The sequence below is a fragment of the Schistocerca nitens genome, chromosome 6, assembly GCF_023898315.1.
Source record: "Schistocerca nitens isolate TAMUIC-IGC-003100 chromosome 6, iqSchNite1.1, whole genome shotgun sequence".
Lineage (NCBI taxonomy): Eukaryota > Metazoa > Arthropoda > Insecta > Orthoptera > Acrididae > Schistocerca > Schistocerca nitens.
This window is the reverse complement of record NC_064619.1, coordinates 261,996,237-262,011,518: the sequence shown is the minus strand read 5'-3', so window position 1 is coordinate 262,011,518 and position 15,282 is coordinate 261,996,237.

Here is a 15,282-nt window from a genome sequence, read left to right as displayed (position 1 = left end):
TTACATGTTCATGCTTGCTAAGTGCTTGATTCACTAATGTAATAAAATGGCGTTTATTTTTCTCTATTACAGTGGTCAAGATTGAGGCCCCACAATTGAAAGTAGTCCAAATGCGCAAAGTTACTTAATTATAGAAAGTTTCAGTTACTCCTGCTATTCCTGTCAAGTTCTGTACAGTACTGGGTTCCTCTTGTGTGTTGAAAGTGCTTATTACTAGTGTAACAGGACCCACAGTTTGTCTATTGTGCTAAGCTAAATAACGATTAATAGAAAGACCACTACCTATGATAACAGTAACTTCTTTTATTCAAAGGTCAGTGAGAAAGTGTTTGTTAGTGAAATACATCTAACTTTCATTTTAAATAGAAAAGTATTTAGCTGAGAGAGAGACTTAAGCTATGCCAAGTTCATAATTTTGCAGTGAACTACATTTACAATTTTTTTGTCGGATAGGAAAATGTTTGAAAAGTAATACTGAACCTATGTCCAATTTATGATTCTACAGTGAATATTAATAGTAATATTATTGAGACCATTTAGTTGACCAAGCCCTGAAGGTAATAGAGTGTATCATTATTTACTATATTTATGTAAATAGTTTGTTCTGCTCTGTCAGCTCCAACCTTAACGTTAACATATGCAGGTGCCAGAGTTCATTGTATTCTCGTGTGAGAAAATATAGGCTGTGTTTGCCCGTTGAAGTTACTTATTTTCATTTTCTTGAACAAGAATGTTACTCATTCTAATGCCCAATTAGGCTGGCGACCGTTTTTTATTATCATTTGGACACTGTGGATAGGTAAATTTCTATTTGTTACTGTTTAAATACTTACGTAATTCTGACTTTCACTTCCGATAAGCCACTTCCGTTAGACTATCACGGTCAACATAACAAAATTCCTTCTAGAGGGTAACAGTGCTCTACTTCTTTACACTATAATTGCTTTCACTGATAATTACGTGACACAATTTGCCTCCAGCTTTGAGGTTATGGTATAACAGTGGCACACGGTAGTGTTATAAACTGAAGTATTTCTTTTGTTACACACTGTTACTTTGCAGTTACATTCTTTGTATTTATGTATTTCTCTCAACTTCTCTGATAGCCCTTTTGAGAGGTGTCCTCGTCTCTTCAACTGCATTGCCTATTGAGCTTTTCCTTATCACAGTATCTAAAGCCTTGGAGAACTTCAAGCTTATCTCTTCATTCCTTAGAACTTCCGTATCCAACTTCTTTGCGCGTGTATTCTTCCTGACGAGTCTCTTAAACTTCAGTCCACTCTCCCATCACTACTAACTTTCGATCTGATTCTATATATGCCCCTGGGTACGCCTTACAATCTAGTATCTGATTTCAGGATCTCTTTCTGACCATGATGTAATCTAACTGAAATCTGCCTATATCTCCCGGCCTTTCCAATCATACCTCATACTCTTGTGATTCTTGAGTAGAATATTCGTTTCTACTAGCTGAAAGCTATTAAAGAACTCAATTAGTCTTTCTCCTCTCTCTCGTTCCTAGTACCAAGCCCATATTCCAATCTAATCTTTTCTTCTACTGCTTCCTCTCCACCCGCATTCCAATCCCCATAACTATTAAATTTTCATCTCCCTCAACGTACTGAATTACCCTTTCAGTATGTTCATACACGTTCTCTTCTCTTCGTCTTCAGCTTGAGGCGTCGGCATCTATAGCTCAACCATAGTTGTCGGTGATAGCTTGCTGTCGATTCTGATGATACCTACGTGTTCCCCAACAACATCATCAACTGCGACTACAACGGCCACGGGATCATCGAGACTAGACCGCAAAACAATGGAAACGTTTCACCTTGTCCTATGAGTCAGGTTTCTTGTTAAAAGAGGTCGATGTTTGTGTCCGGATACGGGTGCTCGAAAAACGGACACAGGCCATTATGGACGGGGGGGGGGGGGGGGGAGGGGCGAAGGCAGAGAATGGGGAAGGGGGAAATTGACCTGTTCTACGATAGGACCTTTGATAGTAGTCCAAGATACCGTGACAACTGTCGTCTACGTGGGCGATATTTCCGATGACTAGCATTGTTTCAAGCTTGATGCCTCCCTCGAAGGCGAGAGAGAACAATCTTCCAGCAGGATAACTATCCGTATCACAGGTCCAGACTTGTGCTACAGTGTTTTTAAAATCTTGGTAATGAACTCACATTGGTATCTTGGCGACAAAATTCAAGCCCCTTGGAGCAGATCTGGACGCTGTCGGGCCCCAGTTCCGTACTAACAAACCACCGGCCCGTAATTTACCGGTATTATCTAACCAGTCTTCCCCCATGAACCATGGACCTTGCCGTTGGTGGGGAGGCTTGCGTGCCTCAGCGATACAGATGGCCGTACCGTAGGTGCAACCACAGTGGAGGGGTATCTGTTGAGAGGCCAGACAAACATGTGGTTCCTGAAGAGGGGCAGCAGCCTTTTCAGTAGTTGCAGGGGCAACAGTCTGGATGCTTGACTGATCTGGCCTTGTAACATTAACCAAAACGACCTTGCTGTGCTGGTACTGCGAACGGCTGAAAGCAAGGGGAAACTACAGCCGTAATTTTTCCCGAGGACATGCAGGGTGGGTAGATCACGTAACTAATGAGGAGGTATTGAATAGGATTGGGGAGAAGAGAAGTTTGTGGCACAACTTGACTAGAAGAAGGGATCGGTTGGTAGGACATGTTTTGAGGCATCAAGGGATCACAAATTTAGCATTGGAGGGCAGCGTGTAGGGTAAAAATCGTAGAGGGAGACCAAGAGATCAATACACTAAGCAGATTCAGGACGATGTGGGTTGCAGTAGGTACTGGGAGATGAAAAAGCTTGCACAGGATAGAGTAGCATGGAGAGCTGCATCAAACCAGTCTCAGGACTGAAGACCACAACAACAACAACATCTAACCAGTTCGTAAACATCTAATTGCTTATACCTCTGGATACCTACCAAGGACTTGACTAATCCCTAACACTAATTTGTTACTGAGTGATTTGAAAAGCTTATTGAGTGCCAATATAATGAAGTTTGCTAGATGTTGAAGTTTGACTTATTACGCAGCTCAGAGCCAAGGCAGTAAGATATCTGATTTAGTGAAATCAAGCGTTTGACATTTGTGGACATTATTTCCCAACAGTTTAAACAAAGACGAGCTGCTTGGTTGCTTACTTAAATCTTTCTGAGGATAAACGAGCTTTATCTCTTCTGAAGTAAAGAACTGTAACGTAAATCTTAAAATTAGTTGTCGAATGACAATTCTACATCTACATCTACATCTACATCTACATGGATACTCCGCAAATCACACTTAAGTGCCTGGCAGAGGGTTCTTCGAACCACCTTCACAATTCTCTATTATTCCAATCTCGTATAGCGCGCGGAAAGAATGAACACCTGTATCTTTCCGTACGAGCTCTGATTTCCCTTATTTTATTTTGGTGATCGTTGCTCCGTATGTAGATCGATGTCAACAAAATATTTTCGCATTCGGAGGAGAAAGTTGGTGATTGGAATTTCGTGAGAAGATTCCGTCGCAACGAAAAACGCCTTTCTTTTAATGATGTCCAGCCCAAATCCTGTGTCATTTCTGTGACACACTCTCCCATATTTCTCGATAATACAAAACGTGCTGCCTTTCTTTGAACTTTTTCGATGTACTCCGTCAGCCCTACCTGGTAAGGAACCAACACCGCGCAGTAGTATTCTAAAAGAGGACGGACAAGCGTAGTGTAGGCAGTCTCCTTAGTAGATATGTTACATTTTCTAAGTGTCCTGCCAATAAAACGCAGTCTTTGGTTAGCCCTCCCCACAACATTTTCTATGTGTTTCTTCTAATTTAAGTTGTTCGCTAGTGTAATACCTAGGTATTTAGTTGAATTTATGGCTTTTATATTAGACTGATTTATCGTGTAACCGAAGTTTAACGAGTTCCTTTTAGCACCCATGTGGATGACCTCACACTTTTCGTTATTTAGGGTCAACTGCCACTTTTCACGCCATTCACTTATGTTTTCTACATCGTTTTGCAGTTTGTTTTGGTCTTCTGATGACTTTATTAGTCGATAAACGACAGCGTCATCTGCAAGCAACAGAAGACGTCTGCTCAGATTGTCTCCAAAATCGTTTATATAGATAAGGACCAGCAAAGGGCCTATAACACTACCTTTGGGAACGCCTGAAATCACTTCTGTTTTACTCGATGACTTAACGTCAATTACTACGAACTGCGACCTCTCTGACAGAAAATCACAAATCCAGTCACATAACTGAGACGATATTCCATAAGCATGCAATTTCGCTACAAGCCGCTTGTGTGGTACAGTGTCAATAGCCTTTCGTAAATCCAGAAATACGGAATCTATCTGAAATCCCTTGTCAATAGCACTCAACACATCATGTGAATAAAGAGCTAGTTGTGTTTCACAGGAACGATGTTTTCTAAAGCAATGTTGACTGTGTGTCAATAGACCGTTTTCTTTGAGGTAATTCATAATGTTCGAACACAATATATGTTCTAAAATCCTGCTGCATACCGACTTTAACGATATGGGCCTGTAATTTAGTGGATTACTCCTACTACCTTTCAAGAATATTGGTGTGACCTGAGCAACTTTCCAGTCCTTGGGTACGGATCTTTCGTCGAGCGAACGGTTGTATATGATTGTTATGTATGGAGCTAATGCATCAGCATACTCCGAAAGAAACGTGTCTGGTATTCAGTCTGGGCCAGAAGGCTTGCTTTTATTAAGTGATTTTAGTTGCTTCACTACTCCGAGGATATTTACTTCCACGTTACTCATGTTGGCAGCTGTTCTCGATTCGAATTCTGGAATATTTACTTCGTCTTCTTTTGTGAAGGCATTTCGGAAGGCTGTGTTTAGTAACTCTGCTTTGGCAGCACTATCTTCGATAGTATCTCCATTGCTATCGTGCAGAGAAGACATTGATTGTTTCTTGCTTCTAACATACTTCACATACGACCAGAATCTCTTTGGATCTTCTGCCAGGTTTCGAGGCGAAGTTTCGTTGTGGAAACTGTTATAGGCATCTCGCATTGAAGTCAGCGCTAAATTTCGAGCTTCTGTAAAAGATCGCCAATCTTGGGGATTTTGCGACTGTTTAAATTTGGCATGTTTGTTTCGTTGTTTCTGCAACAGTGCTCTAACCCGTTTTGTGTACCAAGGAGGATCACCTCCGTCGTTTGTTAATTTATTTGGCATAAATCTCTCAGTTGCTGCCAATACTATTTCGTTGAATTCAAGCCACATCTGGTCTACACTTATATTATTAATTTGGGATGAGTGGAGATTGTCTCTCAGGAAGGCGTCAAGTGAATTTTTATCTGATTTTCTGGATAGGTATATTTTTCGCTTATTTTTCCGAGGATTTGGGGATTACAGCAGTTTCGCTGCGACAGCCCTGTGCTCGCTAATACCTGAATCGGTTTTGATGCTTGTTATTAACTCAGGATTATTTGTTGCTAAGAGGTCAAGCGTGTTTTCACAATACAGAGACAATCGTTGCACGGAACGCGAAACTTACACTAGCGACAATAACAGTGTCTTTGAGTGTTGTAAATTACGCTGAATACAGTATTAACGTAATAGGGACATCGTACAGAGGAAAGAACTACGATTAATAATATTGAGAGGTTAAAGCATTCACTATGACAGGTTCGGCAGACTAAGTGAACTCATGATAAGTGCGTTAATAATAGACTTTATGACAAATAAACACTAATAAACCAGAGATAATTTACGATATATTCTTCGTGTGCAGTGAATCACTACCATCGTGATTAATACGTGCCTTAGTGCAGAAATGGCGGGATCAGCTTTTTCAATGAGTCGTGGATTGTCCAGACGAGCGTAAATTTCCATGAAGTTTCGTGTTCTTATAATGTCTGGAAGCTGTTGTGTTCTTCGCTGCAAATGCAATTATTAGAAAGACGAATATGTGCCGGTTTTTTTCTTTTCCTTCTGAGGAAGAAAAGACGAATATGCGGATAAAAAAAATGCAAAGGGAAATATAGTAGTTAGATACAAGATAGGTGTTAGCTCACGACAATCGGGAAGTCAGAGCACTTCGAGCTGATGGTAAGTAATTATTAATAGCTTGCAATTGTTTTGTTGGGTAGAACAAGCATGGCTACTGTCACTAAAGAGACTCATATTCATGTTTAGGTTGTATATCAGTATTCCATCGTAAGATATTATGACGCCGTTCCATCCTTACTTCAAATTTATCTACCTATTTATCTTCTGATGTTCCTCAGCGCACACACCAGAAGACCGAAACAAAGTTTAAGGACAGGAAATAAGTGTTTCTTTGCTTCATTACATAGCTACCAATACTAATTTAAAATTTAGCATACTGATGGAATCATATGAGACAGTTTTCTTTTAAGTTTACTCTCTGTTCAAGGCAGCTCCAAGTCTATACATGTCACGTGTCTTCTTAATTTTGATTATGTTAAAATACTACCCAAAAGTTTTGTCCCTACCCCCTTATCTCGACAGTGCACGTATGTGTAAAGGTATACCGATTCCTCTTCGTAATCATTTAGTCATTTCAGATCAGTTCGTCATAGACCGATAGAAGTAAATGCTTGTTAACCTTTCCTACAAAAAACGCATTCTTTGACTTGTTCGTATTTTACCTGATGCCCTGCTGTAGTTAACTACTGTTTTGTAAATTTCACACCTTACTGTGTCGTCTGCATTTTGCTAATTGTAATGTACATGTATCCCATATATGACAAAGAGAGAGCGGTATAATGTCTGTCATTGTACATTTTTGTTGTTAATTTTCAATGTAAATCGTTTAACGATATTTTAAAACATTGAGAATGCAAAACCGTATAAGCTTTCGTTAACTTTATCTCATAAGTTACGTAAATCTAATTTGATTTTCGTCTGTGTATTAATCTGCCGCATCACTGCCGACTCAACGAGGCCTACGAGAAAGATACGCCGCGGCGCGTACGTCACGAAGTTAGTGCTGCGCTCGCTCGCTCGCTCAAATCAGCAGACAAACTACGTTTCTACACCTGTTAACTCGCAACTAGGCGTGTCCGTACAAATGAAAATTGAATCTTCTACTGGAAACCGCTATTACGGAATCTTACTGTTATTAGCCCTATAATGATGGGAAGTCCATGGGCCTTCTTATAATTTGTTGCGGCTGTACTGGCGTACAATAAAATAAAGTCATGCTAAAATGATTATCAGTTGCATAAGGAATCACTTCCAGCATCTAATGAGTACTGTTAAGCAGAAGAGACTAAATGCTCTAAACAAGCTGTTATACCATTTATATCGAGTACTGATCTTAAATAAAATTTTGCTGTAGTACTGTTAATAGCAGATTCCAGTGGAAGATGCAACTCTCGTTAGTAGTTACACGCTAAGCTGCGAGTTAACGAGCTTAGAAACGCATTTTGTCTGCTGAGCTGAGCGAGGGAGCGAGTTCAGGACTACCTTCGTGTCGTACTCGCCGCTGCCTGTCTTTCCCGTGGGCCTCGCGACTCAAAGCGTGACGTCATCAAAGCCGTGCAACGGCCTTCACGAAAGCAGTGAGTGAATATATGTGTGTTACTATACCAAAAAGATATCAACAAGACCTTGGTAAGGCCATTTTATAGTCCGCAGCTCGTGGTCGTGCGGTAGCGTTCTCGCTTCCCACGCCCGGGTTCCCGGGTTCGATTCCTGGCGGGGTCAGGGATTTTCTCTGCCTCGTGATGACTGGGTGTTGTGTGATGTCCTTAGGTTAGTTAGGTTTAAGTAGTTCTAAGTTCTAGGGGACTGATGACCATAGATGTTAAGTCCCATAGTCGTCAGAGCCAGCCATTTTATAATAGCAAACATTTCAAAAGCTGTTGCTAACTACAAGCTTCCGCCCTCGATGATCGACCGAAAACTAAACCCCCAAATTGATTAAAATTTATCTTCGGAACTGCTAGGTGCTGTGCGCCTGTAGTATGAAATTCACATTATTGCAACTCCACATATTCGACCATTAAGAAGACGACCGAGCCACTGAAAGCTGCGAACTTACTTAACCTTATTCCTAAACTTTTCATGTGTTTTGGTGGATGATTTTTGCTGGCTTCTAACTTGCACTATGAGGGCGATTTTCAAAGCACACCACTAATTACCGACTAGCAATATCACTGATAATCTCAGAGAACACTCAAGTTCTTAGCAACTGGTGACGGCTACGATAATACTTGTTTCGCGTTTCAGTTGCTGTTGTATCAGAAAAAGATCCTGCCAGTTACATTGCCACATGACACTGAAGACCTCATAATGAAGATAATGTCTATAAAATGTAATTAATACAAGGGAATTACCAAGTCTGTCGCATACTTATAATTTTACGTTATTCAGCATAAAAGATACATATTTGTCTCTGCTTGCTGTGAAAGAAATGTACTGTCTCCTTCGCCTTTAATAAAACAGAGTACAAAACCTCGTGCCATTTGCTTTTGATGGAAGCATGTAATAAATTTATCGTCTTTCTCACGTCCCCAGTTGGTTTTTTGGGCTTCGTAAATTTCCTGTAAAACATATTTATTTTTGTTCGGAATTTTGAACTGTGAGTCTATTGGATAGCACAAGCATGTACGATAGCTATATTGTATTAGCGACATTACATTCTCTATTAACCACACCTTCGTTCACAGGACTATGTCAAATTAAGCTCACGTCCGAAAACCAGCATACTTTGAAAGAAAATGGTTCAAATGGCTCTGAGCACTATGGGACTCAACTGCTGTGGTCATAAGTCCCCTAGAACTTAGAACTACTTAAACCTAACTAACCTAAGGACAGCACACAACACCCAGCCATCACGAGGCAGAGAAAATCCCTGACCCCGCTGGGAATCGAACCCGGGAACCCGGGCGTGGGAAGCGAGAACGCTACCGCACGACCACGAGATGCGGGCCACTTTGAAACACTTTTTATGCTGTTCATGCCTGGGCGAGACCAGAAGCACACAGCAGGAGAACTTCCTTTAGTGCTTTGCTTAGCGACGGATGAGTAACTGAAAGCATGCGAAAATCTGCGAATACTTACTGGATACGGCCGAGTGCTTTTCGCACGCAGAGAGAATGCTCGTTTCTTGATGCTTGTTCGCTTGTGTTTGCTCAGGTATAAATCAAGTTTAAGCAAATTACGAAGTATAGATGTAGATGTCACACTCTGTACTGCCTGGCTCTGAAAGTCGGAAGGTCATTGATGCCTCTGACAGAGTCGTTTTCTGGAGACAGATGGGCCGAAGCATACTTTGGATTTCCGAAGAGGTCGAAGAATCCCGGGCTGGTGGCCGGCAGACCGCGGCCACACGATTCGGAGATTACCGGACGGTGCTCCGCGGATCTCTGACCCGCCAGGTGGAACTGAGCTGCGTGCCGGCGTTCTTTTGTTTGGCGCTGCCTGCGCGCGGCTGCGCGGACCGGCACGTCTCATTACCCGCGTACTTTTGGTGAATTAAAGTTGCGAGGGTACCTGATTTGTAGAGAATCACGTCCGGCATGCTTCGTGATTAATCGGAAGGCGATCGGAAAATCTCACCAGCATTCCAGAGTCGGGCCGGACCTGGCTGAGCAGGTACACAAGCATCGGCCGACTTAATCTCCAAAGACGGTGAATTCCACTGTTTCTGCGGCGACTACTCGTGTTGTTCCTTTGCGGTGGACTGGTCGGCGCGATCTGAATGATTCAGAAATCAGGCTGTGGAAAATTAATGCTGCAGCAGTGGTGTTACAGCCGGCCGAAGTGGCCGTGCGGTTAAAGGCGCTGCAGTCTGGAACCGCAAGACCGCTACGGTCGCAGGTTCGAATCCTGCCTCGGGCATGGATGTTTGTGATGTCCTTAGGTTAGTTAGGTTTAACTAGTTCTAAGTTCTAGGGGACTAATGACCTCAGCAGTTGAGTCCCATGGTGCTCAGAGCCATTTGAACCATTTTGAACCAGTGGTGTTACATCCACCTAGGTTTGGTCCTATTTTCTTTATTTCTAATTTCCTACGATGTTTACCGCTCACCTCTCAAAAGTTTTGGGATGTCAGAATTACTGTTAACGTTTGTTGGAACGAGTTAGTTACACTGCAGAGATCATAAGAAAATTTCTACAGGCACCAGAGGCTTGTACAGTTTCTGTACGGATTAGTTTAGACCCCAAATTTTCCAGTTACAATAAAAGGCTAATCATTATCCCGTCTTGTATTCACCGGAGCCATGTTGCAATTATGTTTGAGTGAGTTCATATCATCAGCCACAAAATCCATTGACTTAGTTTAAGTGCAAAGGTAGCACAGTTAGAAATACGAGATGCTTAACAACCGATTGCTCGAAGTTCGCGAATTGACACTGCAGATCTTTGTGTCTTTTTTCTGGGCTAAGAATATTCCTTGTGAACACACTGAGAAATCCAAAACATGATTTCATATGATATAATAGAGTGAAATTAAGCAGAATAAAAAACGCTTTCCAAGATCGGTCACACAGAGAACGGGTATCATTCTTAAACGTAGAATTTAGCTTCCACATAAGATTCTGTATGTGATATTTTCAATAGAGGCTATAGATAACATAACAACGGAGAGAAAACGAGAGCAGAGCGAAGAAAATAAAGGAATTGTTCCTGCTTCATATCAACTGTTCGTTATCTATCATCCAAGGAATAAATCGTGCAAGTAGACACACACAAGCAGTTTTATAGAATCTAATCATACTCATGCACTACAAGATTTATTCTTCACAGTATTATTCGGCTTATATTTGAGAATACTTCAAATCCCTGTCCGTCTTCAAGATTTTGACTTTATTCGATTTCTCAGGAAATGTCGAGATGGTTCATTTGTGACGGTCTTACTCGAATTTCTTCCTCATTCTTTCCCCAGCGAGACGGTACTTCGTATCTACTGTGCTCTACTGTTATCGACAGAATGTTGTACACTAAGCCCCCTCCGTCATTCGAATCTTGCACTAGCCAAACGGTTTTTGCTCATTGACTTTTATCTACAAATGACTCGGGTTCCCACAAGACAGATTTAGCTCCTGCAAAATGCGGCAACATCTTCCTCCGTTTGGGTGCGTACTATAGCATATTCGGGGAGAGAAGACTCCTGACAGAGTGGGCTTTGAGCGGCTAGTTTGCGGTTCCACCTCAATTAATTGGTAAAGCAATTTTGTATTCGTCTCTGTCGCAACGTCTCATTTTACAGCATCTCGACCGTGAGGTGACTACCGTCATGGGATAGCGATACGTATTTATAAATATGGCAGTACTAACGCAGATACGATGTATAAAAGGGCAGTACATTTGCGGTCCTGTCATTGGTACTCAAATAATTCCTGTCAAAAGGTTTCTGGTGAGATTATTGCCGCACGATGGAAATTAACAGACTCAGAACGCCGAATTATATGTGGAGGCATGGGACATATCATTTCGGAAATTGTGAAAATAGCACTCCGTCTTCAAGCCACAAGTGGCCCTTCAGGACCATCCGACCGCCGTGTCATCCTCAGATTAGAATGCGGACAGGAGGGGCGTGTGGCCAGCACACCGCTCTCTCAGTCGTTACGATGGTTTTCTGTGACCAGAGAGGCAACTATTCAGTCGAGTAGCTCCTCAATTGGCATCACGAGGCTAAGTGCACCCCTTAAAACGGCAACAGCGCATGGCGGGCCGGATGGTCACCCATCCAAGTGCCGGCAACACCCGACACCGCTTAACTTCGATGATCTGTCGGGAACCGGTGTATCCACTGCGGCAAAGCCGTTGCCCCAGAAATTGTGAGGGAATCTTGTATTCCGAGCACACTGGACTCGCATTCGGGAGGACGACGGTTCAATCCCGTCTCCGGGCATCCTGATTTAGGTTTTCCGTGATTTCCCTAAATCGTTTCAGGCAAATGCCGGGATGGTTCCTTTGAAAGGGCACGGCCGATTTCCTTCCCAATCCTTCCCTAACCCGAGCTTGCGCTCCGTCTCTAATGACCTCGTTGTCGACGGGACGTTAAACACTAACCACCACCACCATCTTGTATTCCGAGATCCAGAGCGTTAAGAGCTTGCCGAGAGTACCAAATCTGACGCATTACCTCCGACCACAGAGTACACGGTGGCTGACAGCCTTTACTTAACGGCCGAGAGCAGCGGTGTTTACGTAGAGTTGTCAGTGTCAACAGACAAGCAAGACTCCGTGAAATAACAGCAGAAATCAATGACGGAGGTATGAGGATGGTCAGGGATCTTCTTTCGTGGCCTCTAATACAGCTACAGCGTCCTCTGGGAATTAAAGCTGAATCTTAATTGACAGACACTAAATCACATTTTATGATAACTCTCTTACACATTAGTGGTCCCCAAACCCGAAAGATATTTGAGTTTATGGAACATCTGTGATTGTACCCCTTCAAGGTAATCCAAGAGAACCCTCGCTTTGCCGAAAGATATATCGAGCTACTTCGACAACGGAATTTCCTGCCGAGCAATGTATAACGCACGCTCTCAGCTAAGTCTCTGAAACAGTAAAGATTTCCTGCTAACCTGAATTCATCATCAGAATTTGTCAGCTTACTGCACGTATAGAAGCGCTTCGAGTATTATTTGCATAATGCATAGAACAGTATGCAAAAGGGATTAATTACATTAGAACAATAGGTTTGATCATTAGCGAGCAAGTTTGCTATAACAACAGATCTGCCTCTCCTGGCGATTATTATAAATACAGTTTCGTTCGGGCACGACAAACTAACCAATCAATTGGTATGTCAGAGACGCTATTATTCCGAGCAAATGTAGAAACTACCGATTGCTTCTGTGAACTGAACTAATAGCACAATGTTCCGGAGCCTCACGTTTTGTGAGTACAGTAAATTAGTTTGATGCTTCCAAGCTCCAATTATCAATCGGTTACAGGGAACTCTGACCAGTTTAATGACTCTGAATGTTTCTACAGCAGTACGAAGCTGGTGTATTTGTGTGTAGAGAAAAGGCCGACTCTACGTATTGGGCGATCCTGAAGGTGCAGTACTATATTGAGAGAAGACTTCCAGTCATCATGGTCGACAAAACACCTGCGGGGATTTCTGATCCGTCGTTTACTCACGCTATTTAATGATCCCCCGATCACATTGGAGCACTTTTCCTTAATACTGTGCAACGGTGTCGTTCAGGGAACAGTTGGAACCATCTGCTGATGCAAATGGAAGAGGAGGAGATTAGTTTTAACATCCAGTCGACAACGAGGTCACTAGAGATGGACCACAGGCTCGGATTAGGGAAGGGTGTGGAAGGAAATCGACCGTTGCCTTTCAAAGGGACCATCCGGGTAATTGCCTGCCGATACAAATCCAAACTTGCTCAGCTATAAACAGACATCCATTTATTCGCAGATATCTGGAGGGAGGACATCCATTTATTCGCAGATATCTGGAGGGAGAACCCAAGCATTCGGTGGAAGCATCACCTTCACTGTAGCTGTCTATGTGCGTACCAAAAACATCGAATTATTCTAGCTCACGTTCACTATCAGAAAGGCCTCACACCTGAAACCTCTGAAGCCATCACTTAACTTGATATTAATTGGATACAATAAGCGCGTTCAAACCCTGCAGATTTTACGTAAAGACATCCAGCCGAGTCCTAGTTTCCAAAACTGCGTTACAATACAACTTAACTATCCCCCGTATACAGATCGACGATGGGGGTTTATGAAGCTCCCTAAGCGTCAAGAATTGGCGGGACACCACTGGTATGCAATGACAAAACTCTGAACTAAGTAAATAAATGCAATCTTGACTGGTACACATGAATTTCCAATTGCTTCATTTATTACAGAAGACGATGCATCATTGACCTTGCAACTAATAGGAGCATGCCGTCTTTCCCATGCTTTAGGCTTCTAACAGATGTTTCCGTGTTTAACGGTCTGAGAGATACGCGGAAGATACCATTATCTTTGTAATCGTCAGACTGAGACAACTGAAAAAGGTATCACAAATTCGAGACGCACAGTATGGTTTTACCTCTGCCTACAGAAGACAACAGAGTTCTTTCTCTTAGTGCTCAGCACGTTTTACTTAACAATGTAGCTACTGTCTTTATATGTAGCTTCGATGCTTGGTTATTAGTAGAAGCCACATACCTGATTCGGCGTCAGCTGACGCCTGACTGATGCAGAGAGCTGGGCACAGCAGCTTCGCGGGCTTGCTTCAACCAATAATGTAAACAACTCTTTGGGAATGCGCCGGTGTTGTGAAGGCTCCGTAGACAGCTACAGTTGTCGCCTGCAGCCGTTAGTTCTCCGCAGCTAAAATCTGGCAACAACCCTGTGAGTCGTCTAAGATGTTCCTACGGCGTCTCGACTATAATTCACGTCCTCGAAACTTATTTTACGTTATTCCCTTAAGACGAAACGAAATTTTTTCTCGTTCGATACAAACAGTAAAGGAGTCTGAGCCGTGCGCGGCCTGTGTTCATCGCGTTTATTGTTTGTCATCTTCTCTTACCGTACTGCCGCCTCGTTTCTTATTCCATTTACTGGCGTCACTAACTTCCTGCCTTACCTGCCCGTGAGTGGCAGCAGCAGCTCCTATCGATAAGTGCACAATCGTACTATCTCTAAAGCGACCGATAGTATTTGCGGGTCATAGTGTGTCGAGTTCAGTTGGGAGCTCATTCGGGACGCAGCAGCAGTGAAGCCGGGGACGGAGCAGCAGTCGGGACAGAGCGCCAGTGAGGTGCGGACAGCCAGTACTCGCCGACCGCTGGCGACACGTATGAACTGTCCGACGGAAGAAGATTGGAGCGGGACCACCGTTGGTTGGTCTTTCGGTTGGTCGTCTCATCGGGCGACGTGTATTTGGTCTTTTGACCGTTTCTGGGCCTCGTCACTTGGTCATCTTGCCGGACGTGTGTCAGTTCCTCCCTTGTGCGGAGATGTCGGATGCCCAACGGGCAAGTATTCCCTCAGCATGGTTGGGTCCAAGCCAGAGATGCCAGGGTCACCGTGTCTCCCAATTCCGAACGGACACAGAGTCGAGCTGGATTCGAGCTGCAGTCAGCTTCGGACAGCCTAGACTCGTCCGACCTTTGCCGGCACACGTAACTTCAGTGGGAACGACCTGGGTTGGTCGTCTCACCGGACGACAATGTATATGGTCACCGACCGCTTGTTGAGACTCTCTATGTGTCGATTTGATTCGTCCTTGTTGTTTCTGATGTGTTGGTGAATGTGCCAACACCTTGTAGATAGAGGAGGC